General features: G+C 37.8%; 1 non-coding gene across 1 annotated transcript; it reads left to right on the top strand.

Annotated features, from left to right (window-relative positions):
• The first annotated feature begins 6106 nt into the window (after nucleotides 1–6106).
• Nucleotides 6107–6178, top strand: TRNAR-UCU (transfer RNA arginine (anticodon UCU)). The gene has a single exon. It is a non-coding gene; the product is annotated as a tRNA-Arg (tRNA).
• The last annotated feature ends 9904 nt before the right edge of the window (nucleotides 6179–16082 follow it).

The following is a 16082-nucleotide window of genomic DNA, read 5'->3' as shown; positions in this document are numbered from 1 at the left end:
CAAGCTGCTGAATATTGGAAACAAGCTATAGCGCTTACTCCGGGAAATTATATTGAAGCACAGAACTGGTTGAAGATTACGAAGCGCTTTGAATTTGAATAAGACCATGCTCCTTCTTTTTCATAAAATGGGTGGTTTGGTTGTTGATCCATTAATCAAATAAATTAGGTCGTAAGATCGAATCAAGAATTTCATTATATCCATTTCTTATACCTTCTATTTTATATGATATTTCATAAGAATAAACCATAGGGATAGGGTCTAGAATAGAAGTAATAAACTGAATAAAAAGAGGGGGCAATCTAAATATTGCTAATATATTAGGACCATCTTATTAATAATTCTAATGAGTTATCTTGGAATTTAGAATCAAATAAAAAACCCTATATTATGCTCAAGGAAAGTAGATATAGATAGGAGCTTATGCCCTCAAAAAAAAATACACTAGTTTCTTAAATTAAAAATAAAAAAGATTTTTTTCTTACGTCGAGAAATATTTGTTTTTCAAGATAAACAATGTCCGTTAGGCACCTAATCTTTATGTCATAATAGACCCGAACACTTGCCTCGGATTGACTTCAATATATAATTGCTCCAGTGAATAACTAAAAAAAAATAGAAGGATGGTAGATAGTAAAGAAAAGAACTAATCACAATATCTATCTTTCAAAATCTATCTTTCAAAATCTATCTTTCAAAATATATATCTTTCAAAGATTCACTAAAAAGACAGTTGGCGGGTCTCTTTGTATGTCTTGTCCGGAAAGAGGAGGACTTAATGATTATTCGTTCGCCGGAACCAGAAGTAAAAATTGTTGTGGATAGGGATCCTGTAAAAACATCTTTTGAGGAATGGGCCAGACCCGGCCATTTCTCAAGAACACTAGCTAAGGGCCCTGATACTACCACTTGGATCTGGAACCTACATGCTGATGCTCACGATTTCGATAGTCATACTGGTGATTTGGAGGAGATTTCTCGAAAAGTCTTTAGTGCTCATTTCGGGCAACTTTCCATTATCTTTCTTTGGTTGAGTGGCATGTACTTTCATGGCGCCCGTTTTTCCAATTATGAAGCATGGCTAAGTGATCCTACTCACATTGGACCCAGTGCTCAGGTAGTTTGGCCTATAGTAGGGCAAGAAATATTGAATGGTGATGTAGGCGGGGGTTTCCGAGGAATCCAAATAACCTCTGGTTTTTTTCAGCTTTGGCGAGCATCTGGAATAACTAGTGAATTACAACTCTATTGTACTGCAATTGGTGCATTGATTTTTGCAGCGTTAATGCTTTTTGCTGGTTGGTTCCATTATCACAAAGCCGCTCCCAAATTGGCCTGGTTCCAAGATGTAGAATCCATGTTGAATCACCACTTAGCGGGATTATTAGGACTTGGGTCTCTTTCTTGGGCGGGGCACCAAATTCATGTATCTTTACCAATTAACCAATTTCTTGACGCTGGGGTGGATCCTAAAGAGATACCACTTCCTCATGAATTTATCTTGAATCGGGACCTTTTGGCTCAACTTTATCCTAGTTTTGCCGAAGGAGCAACCCCTTTTTTCACTTTAAATTGGTCCAAATACGCAGAATTTCTGACTTTTCGCGGAGGACTAGATCCAGTAACCGGTGGTCTCTGGCTGACCGATATTGCGCACCATCATTTAGCTATTGCTATTCTTTTCCTAATCGCAGGTCATATGTATAGGACCAATTGGGGTATTGGCCATGGACTTAAAGATATTTTGGAGGCTCACAAGGGCCCATTTACAGGACAAGGCCATAAGGGTCTTTATGAAATCTTAACAACGTCATGGCATGCTCAATTATCTCTTAACCTAGCTATGCTAGGCTCTACAACCATTGTTGTAGCTCATCATATGTATTCTATGCCTCCCTATCCATACCTAGCTACTGACTATGGTACACAACTTTCCTTGTTCACACACCACATGTGGATTGGCGGATTTCTAATAGTCGGTGCTGCTGCACATGCAGCAATTTTTATGGTAAGAGACTATGATCCAACTACTCGATACAACGATCTATTAGATCGCGTCCTTAGACACCGCGATGCAATCATATCCCACCTTAACTGGGTATGTATATTTCTAGGTTTTCACAGTTTTGGCTTGTACATTCATAATGATACCATGAGTGCTTTAGGCCGTCCACAAGATATGTTTTCGGATACTGCCATACAATTACAACCTATCTTTGCTCAATGGGTACAAAATATCCATGCTACTGCGCCTGGCGTAACAGCTCCTGGTGCAACAACAAGTACTAGCTTAACGTGGGGAGGCGGCGAGTTAGTAGCAGTAGGTGGCAAAGTGGCTTTGTTACCTATTCCATTAGGAACCGCAGATTTTTTAGTCCATCACATTCATGCATTTACCATACATGTGACTGTATTAATACTTTTGAAAGGTGTTTTATTTGCTCGGAGTTCCCGTTTGATACCCGATAAAGCAAATCTAGGTTTTCGCTTTCCTTGCGATGGGCCTGGCCGAGGGGGAACATGTCAAGTATCCGCCTGGGATCATGTTTTCTTAGGTTTATTCTGGATGTACAATGCAATTTCGGTAGTCATTTTCCATTTCAGTTGGAAAATGCAGTCGGATGTTTGGGGTACTATAAGTGATCAAGGGGTGGTAACTCATATTACAGGGGGAAACTTTGCACAGAGTTCCATTACGATTAATGGGTGGCTTCGAGATTTCTTGTGGGCACAGGCATCGCAAGTCATTCAGTCTTATGGTTCTTCATTATCTGCATATGGTCTTTTTTTCTTAGGTGCTCATTTTGTCTGGGCCTTCAGTTTAATGTTTTTATTCAGCGGCCGTGGTTATTGGCAAGAACTCATTGAATCTATCGTTTGGGCTCATAACAAATTAAAAGTTGCTCCTGCTACTCAGCCTAGAGCCTTGAGCATTATACAAGGACGCGCTGTAGGAGTAACCCATTACCTTCTGGGTGGAATTGCCACGACATGGGCATTCTTCTTAGCGAGAATTATTGCAGTAGGATAGTGGCTAGGAGGATTTGAAAGGCATTATGGAATTAAGATTTCCCAGGTTTAGCCAAGGCTTAGCTCAGGACCCCACTACTCGTCGTATTTGGTTTGGTATTGCTACCGCACATGATTTCGAAAGTCATGATGATATTACTGAAGAACGTCTTTATCAGAACATTTTTGCTTCTCACTTTGGGCAATTAGCAATAATCTTTCTATGGACGTCCGGAAATCTGTTTCATGTAGCTTGGCAAGGAAATTTTGAATCATGGATACAGGATCCTTTACACGTAAGACCTATTGCTCATGCGATTTGGGATCCTCATTTTGGTCAACACCGCTGTGGAAGCCTTTACTCGAGGAGGTGCTGCTGGTCCAGTGAATATTGCTTATTCTGGAGTTTATCAGTGGTGGTATACAATAGGATTACGCACCAATGAGGATCTTTATACTGGAGCTCTTTTTCTATTATTTCTTTCTACGCTGTCCTTAATAGCGGGTTGGTTACATCTACAACCCAAATGGAAACCAAGCCTTTCGTGGTTCAAAAACGCGGAATCTCGTCTCAATCATCATTTGTCAGGACTTTTCGGGGTAAGTTCTTTGGCTTGGACAGGACATTTAGTTCATGTTGCTATTCCCGCATCCAGGGGGGAGTACGTTCGATGGAATAATTTCTTAGATGTATTACCCTATCCCCAGGGGTTGGGACCCCTTTTGACGGGTCAATGGAATCTTTATGCCCAAAACCCTGATTCGAGTAATCATTTATTTGGTACCGCTCAAGGAGCGGGAACTGCCATTCTAACTCTTCTTGGGGGATTCCACCCACAAACGCAAAGTTTGTGGCTGACCGATATGGCTCACCATCATTTAGCTATTGCATTTATTTTTCTCATTGCCGGTCACATGTATCGAACTAACTTCGGAATTGGGCACAGTATTAAAGATCTTTTAGAAGCGCATACTCCTCCGGGGGGTCGATTAGGGCGTGGGCATAAGGGCCTTTATGACACAATCAACAATTCGATTCATTTTCAGTTAGGTCTTGCTCTAGCTTCTTTAGGGGTTATTACTTCCTTAGTAGCTCAACATATGTACTCTTTACCTCCTTATGCATTCATAGCACAAGACTTTACTACTCAAGCTGCTTTATATACTCATCACCAATATATTGCAGGGTTCATCATGACAGGGGCTTTTGCTCATGGAGCTATTTTTTTCATTAGGGATTACAATCCGGAACAGAATGAGGATAATGTATTGGCAAGAATGTTAGACCATAAAGAAGCTATCATATCTCATTTAAGTTGGGCTAGCCTCTTTCTAGGATTCCATACCTTGGGCCTTTATGTTCATAACGACGTCATGCTTGCTTTTGGTACTCCAGAAAAGCAAATCTTGATCGAACCTATATTTGCCCAATGGATACAATCTGCTCATGGCAAGACGACATATGGGTTCGATATACTCTTATCTTCAACGAATGGCCCCGCTTTCAATGCGGGTCGAAGCCTATGGTTGCCCGGATGGTTGAATGCTGTTAATGAGAATAGTAATTCGCTTTTCTTAACAATAGGACCTGGGGATTTCTTGGTTCATCATGCTATTGCTCTAGGTTTGCATACAACTACATTGATTTTAGTAAAGGGCGCTTTAGATGCACGCGGTTCCAAATTAATGCCAGATAAAAAGGATTTTGGATATAGTTTTCCTTGTGACGGCCCAGGGCGCGGCGGTACTTGTGATATTTCTGCTTGGGACGCATTTTATTTGGCAGTTTTCTGGATGTTAAATACCATTGGGTGGGTTACTTTTTATTGGCATTGGAAACATATCACATTATGGCAGGGCAACGTTTCACAATTTAATGAATCCTCCACTTATTTGATGGGATGGTTAAGAGATTACCTATGGTTAAACTCTTCACAACTTATCAATGGATATAATCCTTTTGGGATGAATAGTTTATCGGTATGGGCGTGGATGTTCTTATTTGGACATCTTGTTTGGGCTACTGGATTTATGTTCTTAATTTCCTGGCGGGGGTATTGGCAGGAATTAATTGAGACTTTAGCATGGGCTCATGAACGCACACCTTTAGCTAATTTAATTCGCTGGAGAGATAAGCCCGTGGCTCTTTCCATTGTGCAAGCAAGATTGGTTGGATTAGCTCACTTTTCCGTGGGTTATATATTCACTTATGCAGCTTTCTTGATTGCCTCAACATCAGGCAAGTTTGGTTAATTTAGTTTGTTTTTTTGTACTGTATCAGCACCTAGTTCATTACTCTTGATAGAGAGGGAGGATCTGCCTTTTTAGATTTCTTTTTCTATTTATTTTTCCATCTAGGATTAGAACCGTATACTTGGTAATAATAGCAACGACACATTATGGCAAAAAAAAGTTTGATTCAGAGGGAGAAGAAGCGGCAGAAATTAGAACAGAAATATCATTTGATTCGTCAATCTTTAAAAAAAAAGATAAGAAGCAAAGTTTCTCCCTTGAGTTTGAGTGAAAAAAACGAAAATGCGAGAAAAATTGCAATCCCTACCGCGTAATAGTGCACCTACACGCCTTCATCGACGTTGTTTTTTGACCGGAAGACCTAGAGCTAACTATCGACATTTTGGGCTATCCGGACACGTACTTCGAGAAATGGTTTATGAGTGTTTGTTACCGGGTGCAACAAGATCCAGTTGGTAAGGATAAAATACCCTTTCGTATTTGTATGGATTTCTGGAATTGATAATCATAGAGGAGCCCTCTTTACCATTCTGTATAAATGGACTATTCTATTTGTATAGATATTGGTAGAGGGGCGTATCCAACCCTCTTTTATCCACTAGTTACCCCTCTTTAGTTTAAGAGTATAGAGCAGTTTGGTAGCTCATAAGGCTCATAACCTTGGGGTTGCGGGTTCGATTCCCACTACCGGCTCCATACTCCTTCTTTATGATATATGCATGATATAATATATACATCATGCATTTGTATCTGGATTTTTTGATTTCCTAAAAGAGTTTTGGTCTAACAGTTTTTTCTCGGAAGAAGCAAAAAAATAAAAGAAAGAATAAAATATGAAAGAAAAGCGTCCATTGTCTAATGGATAGGACAGAGGTCTTCTAAACCTTTGGTATAGGTTCAAATCCTATTGGACGCAATCTTATTTCTATCTATTCTTTAAATAACTATACTAAACTAAAAACAAAGAAAACTTTTTTGCATGATTCAAATGAAAAAGCTTTCTCAACGATTCCTATTCTACTAACAAGAGTAGACATGCAAAATTTATTTGTTACTGAAGAGAAAACCGTTCCAGCTGTTCCTGAATAGCTTCCTTCAAAAGGATTTCCGCTTGCTCGGTGAATGTCTTGCTAGAAGATATAATTTCTTGGAATTGAGGTTTAGTATCTTTTAGATGTTTACGTAACTCATCCAGAAATTTATTTACCTGTTCAATTTCTAACGAATCAAGATATCCTCTTGTTCCGGTATAAATAGTAGCTATCTGCTCTTCCACTGGGAGAGGATTTGCCTGGGATTGTTTAAGCAATTCCCTTAATCGTCGACCCCTTGCCAATTGATTCTGACTTGTTTTATCGAGAGCAGAGGCGAATTGTGCAAAGGCTTGTAACTCTGCGAATTGCGCTAGTTCCAATTTTGATTTGCCAGCTACTTGTTTCATGGCTTTAATTTGAGCCGCGGATCCTACTCTGGAAACAGAAATACCCACATTAATAGCGGGTCGAATTCCGGCATTGAATAGATCCGCAGATAAGAATATTTGTCCATCTGTAATGGAGATTACATTAGTAGGAATATAGGCGGAAACGTCTCCAGATTGAGTCTCAACTATTGGTAAAGCGGTCATACTTCCTTCGCCTAAAAGAGAATTTAATTTAGCGGCTCTTTCTAAAAGGCGTGAATGCAAATAAAAAACATCCCCTGGATAAGCCTCACGGCCGGGAGGTCTTCTTAATAGAAGGGACATTTGGCGATAAGCTTGTGCCTGTTTGGAGAGATCATCATAAATTATTAAAGTATGCCGTTCGCGGTACATAAAATACTCAGCCAGGGCTGCTCCCGTATAAGGAGCGAGGTATTGTAATGTAGCAGGTGAATCCGCCATTTCAGCTACTACAATAGTGTATTCCATAGCCCCCTCCTCATGGAAAGTAGTTACTACTTGAGCTACGGAGGATGCTCTTTGACCGATAGCTACATAAACACATATTACACCTTGCCCTTTTTGATTGAGAATTGTATCTGTGGCTACTGCTGTTTTGCCAGTCTGTCTGTCCCCAATAATTAACTCTCGCTGACCGCGCCCTATAGGGATCATCGAATCGATAGCAATAAGCCCTGTTTGAAGAGGTTCGTATACGGAACGCCTGGAAATTATACTTGGAGCAGGAGATTCAATTAAGCGAGATTCGGAAGCTATAATTTCGCCTTTCCCATCAATAGGTTTAGCCAGAGCATTTACAACACGACCCAAGTAAGCCTCACTCACGGGTATCTGAGCAATTCTTCCTGTTGCTTTTACAAAACTTCCCTCTTGTATCATCAACCCATCGCCCATTAATACAATCCCAACATTTTTGGATTCCAAATTCAGAGCAATACCCCTAGTACCTTCTGCAAATTCGACTAATTCACCTGACATTATTTCACCAAGACCTATAATACGAGCAATCCCATCCCCCACTTGAACTACGCGACCTATATTCTCAATCCCTACTTTCCTATTATATTGTTCAATACGTTCGCGGAGAATTTTATGAATTTCGTCGACTCGAAGGGTTGCCATTAGTGTTTCTTGACTCTTTTTTCGGAAGCAAGGGGAAAAATAATGCCTAAATTCTAAACGAAAGTAGAAGTTCAAGGCCTAATTAATTTAATTATCTCTTCCATTCCAGGGACCCGAGAATGCCAATATTAGCACGAATCGTACGGAAATGTAACTCGGTATTCAAACAACTATTCAGAGTTCCTAGAGCTCCTTGTACGGCCTGTTGGAAAACCCGCTGTCGGACCTGATTCATTGCCCTTTGTTTTTCAAAATAAAGGGTTTCGTTTTTAGACTTTTCCAATTGTTCCAAACTAATAGAAGTAGCATTAATCAAATTTGCTTTTTCTCGTTCTATCTCAGAGTATCCATTCATTCGATACTCATCCGCTTCTAGTTCGACTTTCTGTAATCGAATCCGAGCTTTTTCGAGTTGCTCAATGGTCCCTCTACGCAATTCTTCTGAATTTCGAATAGTACTCAAGATCCTCTGTTTTCGATTATCTAATAAATCTTTTAATGAAAGTAGATTATTTTGTAAGTTTACAACTTTTATGATCTCTTCCCGAACCAAACATGAATCTTTCGATTCATTTGGCTCTCACGCTCCTTTTTTTTTTTTTCTATAGCTATTTCCATATCTTTTTTTTAAGTAATGAGCCTATCCTCTATCTTCTTTTTTATGTTTATATTTCAATATACCGAAACCTATATAAGACTAGATAAATATTAAGAGGACTCTTCCGCCTAGATAAAAATATATCATGGTCAGCAAAGTTGTTTCTTTATTTTTATTTGCCCTCTAGTTAATAATTTCAATTTCATTAAGAAAAACTAACTAAATAAATGGAAAATGAAAATTAATAGAATTCTTTTTTATTTTTTTTTTTCTTCAAATCCAAAAAATTTCTCTTTTTTATACATAGGTCGTCGATTCGGCATTGGTTAAAAAAGGGCAGGGTGCCCCCTTTTTTTTTTCTAGTAAATAGTTCAAACCATTTTATCGATATGAGTGTTCTATATCAGATAAATTTTACATTAGCTATTTCCCGTTTAAATTCGGTACTAATACTAATATAGTTGTAGAAAGAGTACCTCTTTTTGCCTGGACTTCAAGCAGTTTAGCTTTAACCGTGTTAATGGTCTCACATTCTTGGTTTATAGAGAATCAAAGTTGATTTACCAATGAGTCGCGAAATGCTATGGTTCTTCCATATGATTTCTGAATTTATTCAGAAGTAATTCGTCGAGATCGTGCACCCTTTTCTTATTTATCCGAAAAATACTAAAAAATATTATAAAGTGCAGCCGGATAGATCCAATCTATTCTTGAAATAGACAACTCGCACACACTCCCTTTCCAAAAAAAATCAAAACACCAACCACTACAGTTAGATTTATTAGATTTGTTGCTAAAATATCGGTATTAAGCCCGAAACTGCCAGCGGATGGCCAGTGAGCTAAAAAAACGAAAGAATGGGTTACATTTTTCATATGCTCTCCTCTTATAGATAGGACGAACAAAGAACAAAGTTTTTCGATCACTTACTTCGCTCGCCCTTTTTTGATCGGTTTTTTTAATGCAAATAGATTCAATCTAGTAATTTCTTTTAGATTAAGTCTTACGTCTTGTTTGACCGGTGAAAGACTTCCTTTGTTGAAATGTTCTGTTCCCAAAATTCCTAAAATAAAAGGAAAAAACTTTCCACTTTCCTAAACTAAGGACGGGAAATAAGAAGGTGAGCATATCTTCTAAATTAATAATACTCAACTCAGCCCTTCCTAGAATGGGGTATTATCTGTCCCGATAAATAGATAATTCCAGGAGTAATAAATAGGAGTAAATTAAATAAAGTATTGATATAATTGGAATTGCGGAAGCAAATACCAATTTACTAAAAAAAGAAAAAAGTATCTAATCGAAATCGAAAGAATTTTTTTTTAAGATTAAACAAAAGGGTTCGCAAATAAAAGCGCTAGTGCCACAACTAGTCCATAAATTGTTAAAGCTTCCATAAAAGCTAGACTAAGCAATAAAGTACCTCGTATTTTACCTTCTGCTTCTGGCTGTCTCGCAATACCTTCTACAGCTTGTCCTGCAGCAGTACCTTGACCAACTCCAGGTCCAATAGAAGCAAGCCCTACGGCCAATCCAGCAGCAATAACAGAAGCAGCAGCAATTAGTGGATTCATGGTGAGTAGTTCCTCGTGTCAAAAAAAAGAAATGGTTAAGGATACAATCAACCAATAAATTCTTACTTCTAAGCTCTATTGGGGAGAAGTAAAGTAACTAAAAAGTACAAATTGAAATCAAATTGAAATGATAATGTGAATTGTCCGAACTACATAGAAGGGAATTCCATATCCATATATCGGATTAGATAATGAATCTAACCTAGGAATATATAATATAATATCCTATATATATATACATTTGTTTCTTCTATTTTGTTTGCATATTTTCTCATTTTCTATTGAATCGGATTCTAAAATCATTGCTTAAAGTGGAAACCCGCATAAAAGAGGACTCCACTTATAGACATTAAGGATATTATAGTATAGATCTAGCCTGACTCCACCCTCCTTAATGCATATATACTTTGAAAATTCCATAATATAGTCTATTCTCTCTCCTACAACTCTAGGCTATATATTCATACGCATTTCTAACTATTTTTTTGCAACCAAGCAGATTATCTGGAACCATGCATGAATTGAGCTAAGCTGCAAAAAAAAATACTATTTCCAAAAAGAGTCAATTCAATGATGACCCTCCATGGATTCACCTATATAGGCTGCGGCTAATGTTGCAAAAATAAGAGCTTGAATACCGCTTGTAAATAATCCAAGAAACATGACCGGTATAGGGATTACTAAGGGGACTAAAGAAACAAGAACAACAACGACTAATTCATCCGCCAATATATTCCCGAAAAGTCGAAAGCTAAGCGATAATGGTTTTGTGAAATCTTCTAGGATGTTAATTGGTAAAAGGATTGGAGTTGGTTTAATATATTTCTCGAAATAGCTCAATCCTTTTTTGCTAAGACCAGCATAAAAATATGCCGCTGACGTGAGTAAAGCTAAAGCAACAGTAGTATTTATATCATTCGTGGGCGCTGCTAATTCCCCATGGGGTAACTCTATAATTTTCCAAGGTAAAAGAGCACCCGACCAATTCGAAACAAAAATAAAAAGGAACATAGTTCCAATAAAGGGAACCCAGGGACCATATTCTTCTCCAATCTGAGTTTTGCTCAAGTCTCGAATAAACTCAAGGACATATTCAAAAAAATTCTGACCGTCGGTCGGGATGGTTTGTGGATTCCGAACAGCTATGACAACTGAACCTAGCAAGATAGTAATTACGACCCAAGAAGTGATGAGTACTTGGGCATGAATTTGGAAACCTCCTATTTGCCAATAGAAGTGTTGGCCTACTTCTACACCCGATATATCGTATAACCCCTTGAGTGTTTTAATGGAACAAGGTATAATATTCATATTGTCCTCTGATAAAAATTGAACTTCAAAAAAGGAATTCTTTTGATTCAACCATCTCTTTCTCAACTCAGCAACTTGAAGTATTAATCTTATATTTAGGATACCAAGAAAGCACATCAGATCATAATATATATCAATACCCTCTAATATATATCAATATTCCCCTTCTTTTTTCTATGCAAAAAAAATTCTATGCAAAAAAAAAGATATAGTAAAGTAAGTGATTCCATAAATTTACGCAGTTGCCCAAGAATTCACTATATATTCTTAATCAACGATTTCTTATATAGAGAGAACGGCCCTCACAAATTGAAAATACTAATTTGTTAAGAATCAATCGAATTGAAGTCATAGTGTCATCGTTGGCTGGAATCGATATATTCGCGAGATCCGGGTCACAATTTGTATCGACTAAAGAAATAGTAGGAATCCCCAAAATGGCACATTCCCGAAGAGCTATATACTCTTTTTGCTGATCAAGGACGATCACAATGTCTGGCAATCTCGTCATATATTTGATCCCGCCGAGATACCTTTGCAAGGTAGATAATTTTCTCTTCAAGATTGCCACATCTCTTTTTGGGAGATGGTGGAATTTTCCCATTTTTTCTTCTGCTCTTAAGTCTCTAAATTGAGAAAGTCTAGTTTTCGTAATCGACCAATTCGTTAACATACCACTGAACCACTTTTTATTAACATAATGACAACGAGCCCTTATTGCAGCTGATGCTACTAAATCTGTTGCTCTTTTTTTGGTACCAACAATTAAGAAACTTTTTCCCTGACTTGCTGCATCAAAAACTAAATCACAAGCTTCTGATAAAAAACGAGCCGTTCTAGCGAGATTTATAATATGAGTACCTTTACGCTTTGCCGAAATGTAAGGGGCCATTTTAGGATTCCATTTCTTAATACCATGACCAAAATGAACTCCTGCTTCTATCATCTCTTTCAAATTAATGTTCCAATATCTTCTTGTCATTTTTTCCACACTTCCTTTTTTTTTTAACCCTACCATTCCATTACGGAATTTAGTTCTTTTTGAAGATTAAGAAAGATCCGAAATAGCTTGAAATAAAAAATATTTTTTATGTATCCTTAAATGATATAGGGTTAAATGTTAAATGGGGGTTCTTATGTCTCATAAAAATTGTTTGTTACGTCAGAATCTGAAGAAACTAATTCTGTATGGAGAAACAAAAAATCTCTCATTTCCGACGCGAATAGATTTTTTTTTTTTATTTCGAAATAAAGGTTCTTGTCTTGTGGGGAACGATGCACAAATTTTTGGAATCCGGTACCAACAGGTATAATCCCCCCCAGAACTACGTTTTCTTTCAAGCCTTTCAACCAATCAATGCGACCTCGTAGGGCAGCTTTTGCTAAAACTCGAGCAGTTTCTTGAAAACTTGCTTCAGATATGAAACTTTGGGTATTTAGGGAAGCCCTTGTTATTCCCAATAAGATTGCCCGATAATAGATCGATTCATCCAAAGCTCGTCCTGCTCGTTCCGCTCGCAATAGTCCGATTAATTCCCCAGGCGAAAAAACATTAGACATTCCATCTTCGGAAACCCGCACTTTTGATGTTACTTGGCGTATAATAATCTCTATATGTCTATTATGGATCTGTACCCCTTGGGATCGATAAACCTTTTGGATTTTATTAACCAAAGAGATACGACTTTGGGCTATGGTTAGCTCAGCTCCAATCAAGAATCCCCAAGGGACCCCAAGAATTCTTGGTATACGCTCATTCCAATCCTCAATTCTCCTTTCGAGATTCGGGGATAATGAATCAATTGAACGCGCTTCAAAGATTTGTTCCACTTTTGGAAGACCTTGCGTTATGTCACTAGATCTCGATTTTTCATATATAAACGTAACTAACCTATCTCCCTTGTAAAGGATTTCTCCATAATGACCATTAACAGTTGCTCCTGTAGTGGCCAAATAAGGTTTAGCTGCTCTTATAACAAAGGAATTCATATTTACAATGAAAATTTGACCGGATTTTTTTATGTGCGATTTAAATAGACATACATTTTCACAAATAAATTGTCCAAGGTGAATTATTGCCAATGTCTCTTCCCAAGAATCATGATGGACAAAGTGACAATTCAAAAGGAATGGATCCAACATTATGTTACTATCGAAATTAGAAATCCTTTTATTTTCATCTATTAAAGAGTATTTAAGTTCTTGAAGTACTTGGAAGGTTTGTTTTAAATTGTCAACGAACAAATATTTTTTTAACAGGATTTTATTATGCGTTAGTAAATAGTAAGATGAAGAAAAATGCGATATACTAGCTACAATAGCGCCTAAGGGCCCAAAAATTTCTCGAATAGGAATTCTAGGATTCCATTCTTTTATCGCATTGGGATGTTTTGAATTCTTGAATAAACCAATTCGAGAACAGTTGGATGCCGACAAAATCATCAAAGAGTGGTATTCTTTATTTCGATTCAACAAAGTGCCAATAGCTTCTGGATGTTGGCTAAGTGATTCAATCTTCGCCTTGGAATAAAAAGAATTGATATTGGCGCGATCTAACCTATTATGGGGAATCGGTCCTGCACTTGTCCTACCATACCTTTTTCGTGTATACGAAATAGTGGACTTGACTAACTCAATTCTTAGGAAATCGCGAATAAGATCATTTGCTCTTACCTCAACAAGGGAAGCACCAGCCTTTTCTTTTTCTTCTTGTTCCCAATTCACTACTAAGCAAGTTCTAACAAATTGACTATTTGTGTGATAAATTCTTTGAGTTAACTTGCTATTTTCATGAGAAATAAAATTGACAAGTCGAATTTGGAGATTATTTTCTTCTTGCAAGAGATCCTGCGGGAAAAGTGTTGCTAAATTTCTTCCTTCGTCCATTTCATATGCCACTGTAGGGCGAACGGAAACAAAATACTTTTCCTTGCTCTTGAGAATTTTTTTCCGTTGAACATAGACCCAATTTTTCCTTTTTTTTGATTCCTTAGAATCTTTTTTTTGTCTTTCTGGCGGTATCAAACAGCCACCTAATATCTTATCCGCCTCTTCAGGAAAATGAATATCTCCGGAAAATATTTTGAGTTCCGTATGGCTTTTTTTTCTCTTCACTCGGACCAGTCCGCCTAGTCGACTTCTTGTATTTTTTGTGAGTTGTGTATCCACTCCAATAATACTATTGTCAAGTATCTTTAGGGATGAAGATCTCGGCAAGATATGAAGTTCTTGAAGAATGAAAAAAAACCGATCTACTTCTTTTTGGTATTTTAGACTAAATTCTTTTGTTCCTCGATGCTCAATCAAACCCTCTTTTTTTAAGATGGAATCTTCCTCTGGGCTCTCGTATTCGTCCTCTGAATCTTCTTCTGAGTCTTCCTCTAAAGTACCATATTTTTCCTCTGCGCTTTCCCCGGGGCTGCCATATTCGTCTTCTGAGTCTTCCTCTAGAGTTCCATATTCGTCCTCTTGGGTTATATTTGCTCTCTGGGCTCCCATATTCCTCTTCTGAGTCTTTCTCTAAAGTCCTATATTCGTTCTCTGGGTTCCCATATTCGTTTTCTGGGCTCCCATATTCGTCTTCTAGGGTTTCATATTCGTATTCGTCTTCTAGGATTCCATATTTAGATTCTTCTAGGGTTTCATATTCATATTCGTCCTCTCGGGTCCTGTATTCGTCTTCTAGGGTCTCATATTCCTCTTCTGAGTCTTCCGCTCGAGTCCTATATTCTTCTTCTAGGGTCCTATATCTAAATTTAACAATTCCTGAACCCTTTTTATCTTTTCTGTATCGGGGATCGTCAAAATAAGCAAAAATAGTATTTCTACGTAAAACACCCATAAGGGGGATTTCAATCGAAATCCCAAAACAGGATATTAGTTCTTTCTCTTGTTCTTGATGATATTGTAATGGAATGACGAACCTATTTCTTCGCTTTTTCGCCAACAAATCTGAATTATCTTGAAAAATAGAAGGATAGATAAAATTCCAATGGCCATTGGACATGATTCGATCCGACGTTGAATAATCAAGAATTTCCCTATCTTTTTTACCATAAGTATTCATTTGATCTTGATCCTTGTGGAGTGAAAAAGACGCTATACTGGATCTGCACATACTTACTGACAATATCCATAAATGGCTTGTTTTTGGTAATCGGCGAAGATTACCATATTGATATTCGGGCGCATGGTAAACATCAGTACTCCAGTGCATTTCGCCGTCTGATTCAGAATAAATATGCTTTTGTACCCTTTCTTTAAAATGTAAAGTGGACGTTCCGGCACGAATCTCCGCAATTACTTGTTCGGATTTTACATATTGATCATTTTGCACTAGAATCAAGCTTTTTGAGGGAATATTCACACTATATAGAATATCTTGACTCTGAATAGTTACATGCAAGTCTATATAACATAGAAAAGCAGGCTGCCCATGACGGGTACGTGTGGGGTGAACCAAATTCTCATTGAATTTTATTTTTCCATTCGAAGGGGATCGTACAAGGTCGGCAGTACCCCCTGTGAATACTCCGCCAGTATGAAAAGTTCTTAATGTTAGTTGAGTCCCTGGCTCCCCAATTGATTGACCCGCAATAATACCTACGGCTTCTCCCAATTCGACCAGATCACTATGAGTAGGACTCCGGCCATAGCATAATTGACAGATCCAAGAAGTGCTTCGGCAAGTAAAGGGGGTTCTAATATATATTGGTTGTGCTCGAAATGGTTGTGCTCGAAAGGCAGTTATGAATCGATTGACTAATCAATT

Source organism: Aegilops tauschii, unplaced genomic scaffold, assembly GCF_002575655.3.
Source record: "Aegilops tauschii subsp. strangulata cultivar AL8/78 unplaced genomic scaffold, Aet v6.0 ptg000404l_obj, whole genome shotgun sequence".
Lineage (NCBI taxonomy): Eukaryota > Viridiplantae > Streptophyta > Magnoliopsida > Poales > Poaceae > Aegilops > Aegilops tauschii.
Note: the sequence above shows the minus strand (reverse complement) of the source record. Positions and strands in the feature narration are given on the sequence as shown.